The following is a 2,046-nucleotide window of genomic DNA, read 5'->3' as shown; positions in this document are numbered from 1 at the left end:
TTAGACGTTGAGGATAAACCGGTATTAAAAGCTCGTGTGTCCTTGGACGACCTCGGTATCTTACCAACACTATACTACGTCCACGATGGGTGCACTTGCCCATATGTGTGTTTAGTGTTAGTGAATATCGTGTTTTATAAATTTAAAACTTGGCTAAAAGTGTAAAAGAAAATGGGCTTAAATACTCATTAAAAATATAACACACTTCACGCACATCAAGTTTTTTGGCGCCTTTGCCGGGGACACAAGGATTTTAAGAAAGTTAGGAATCAGTGGCCTAATCATATTTTTATTTTTCTTTAATTTTTTAGGATTTTTTTTAGTTTTTCAGCTTCTGCAGAGCTCAGCACGGGGCCGTGCCTGGTTGGACACGGGTCGTGCTCAGCATCGTTACTGGCAGTTTTTGTTTTTCAAGTTACAGAAGGCTGACCACGGGGCCGTGCCGGTGCAACACGGGGCCGTGTCCAACTTCCAGTAACTGGGATCTGAAAAACAATCACTGTAATTCCGACCACGGGGCCGTGTTCGCTCAACACGGGGCCGTGGTGAACCTTCTGACTAACATTCTTTTCTGTTTTTATTGCAGGACTTGGAACCCGACGCCAACCTCACGTAGTGCATGAACTCCAGTTCCAATAAAGACATAAAAGAACCATTAGAAGAACCCGAACGCTTTCTCAGAAAAAGGTTAAAAGCCAAAAACCAAGAGAAGGTTTCGGGTGATCCACCTCCAATGGCGGACCAACGTACCCTTATGGATTATCTACGGCCCACCGTAGGTAATCTAGGCGCCGCTATCAATGCTCCGAATGTCGAAGCCAATAACTTCGAGCTTCGACCGCATTTGATACAAATGCTCCAAAACTCCGCAACCTTCCACGGGCTTGCGGACGAGGATCCCCATCTACATATAACTAATTTCTTAGAAATATGTGATACCTTTCGGATCAATGGAGCATCAAACGATGCCATCCGCCTCCGTATGTTTCCATTCTCACTAAAAGACCGAGCGAAAGCTTGGCTCAACGCCCTCCCAGCTGGTTCGGTAAACACATGGGATGAACTAGCCCAAAAATTTCTATATAAGTATTTCCCTCCTGCTAAAACTGCTAAATTAATGACTGAAATTAATATATACTCACAAGAGGAGGGGGAATCCTTATATGAAACTTGGGAAAGGTTCAAGGAGCTATTACGCAAGTGTCCCCATCACAGCCTCGCAATATGGCAACAAGTATCCACTTTCTATAATGGATTGTTGCCACACACTAGGCAGACACTTGATTCTAGCTCCGGGGGACTTTTAGGTAACCGACGCCCACATGAAATATATAATCAGATTGAGGAAATTGCTCAAACCAATTTTCAATGGCACACCCCCCGGGGAAATAAGTCTATCGCCCCGGGCGCCCATAAGGTCGACGAAAGCACTTCTTTACAAGCCCAAATCGAGGCCCTTTCTTCAAAAATAAAAAAATTAGAAATGACAAAAACCGTCTCGGTTATGGCTTGTGAAGGGTGTGGTGGGTCACATGAAAATTGGAGTTGCATGAAAGAAACGGACGATCAACAAGAAATGGTAAACTACATTGATAATAGACCTAGGCCGTCAGGTCCTCCAACGGGAACTTACAACCAAGGATGGCGAAACCACCCAAACCTTGGTTGGAGGGAACCCGGCAATAGTAGTAACCAACAAACCCAACGAACAAACTTTCAGCAATCAAGAAATGAGTCACAAAATTTCACTCAACAACAAGGTGGACGAGAAAGGCTCGAAGATACTATATCTCGCCTCGTCTCTGACACTGATAAGAAAAACTCGGAAAGATTTCTACAATTAGAGTCTAATTTTAGGAATCAACAAGCTAGCATTCAAAACATAGAAAAACAAATAAATCAAATAGCTCAAAACTTTTCCGAGAGACCGCAAGGCGCATTACCTAGCAATACCGAAACAAACCCAAAGGCGCAAGTTCACCTCATCACATTACGAAACCGCACCGTAGGGCCTGCAGAAGTACCGCCACCTACGGAAGAAACGAT

The 2,046-nt window shown here is 44.0% G+C and overlaps 1 non-coding gene across 1 annotated transcript; it reads right to left on the bottom strand.

Annotated features, from left to right (window-relative positions):
- Positions 1–1,111: 1,111 nt before the first annotated feature.
- LOC118480677 lies at positions 1,112–1,218 on the bottom strand. The gene has a single exon (XR_004863655.1). It is a non-coding gene; the product is annotated as a small nucleolar RNA R71 (small nucleolar RNA).
- Between the last annotated feature and the right edge of the window lie 828 nt (positions 1,219–2,046).

The sequence above is a fragment of the Helianthus annuus genome, chromosome 7 (assembly GCF_002127325.2).
Source record: "Helianthus annuus cultivar XRQ/B chromosome 7, HanXRQr2.0-SUNRISE, whole genome shotgun sequence".
NCBI classification, from domain to species: Eukaryota; Viridiplantae; Streptophyta; class Magnoliopsida; order Asterales; family Asteraceae; genus Helianthus; species Helianthus annuus.
The sequence above is the reverse complement of the archived record's forward strand: the minus strand, read 5'-3'. Positions and strand labels throughout refer to the sequence as shown.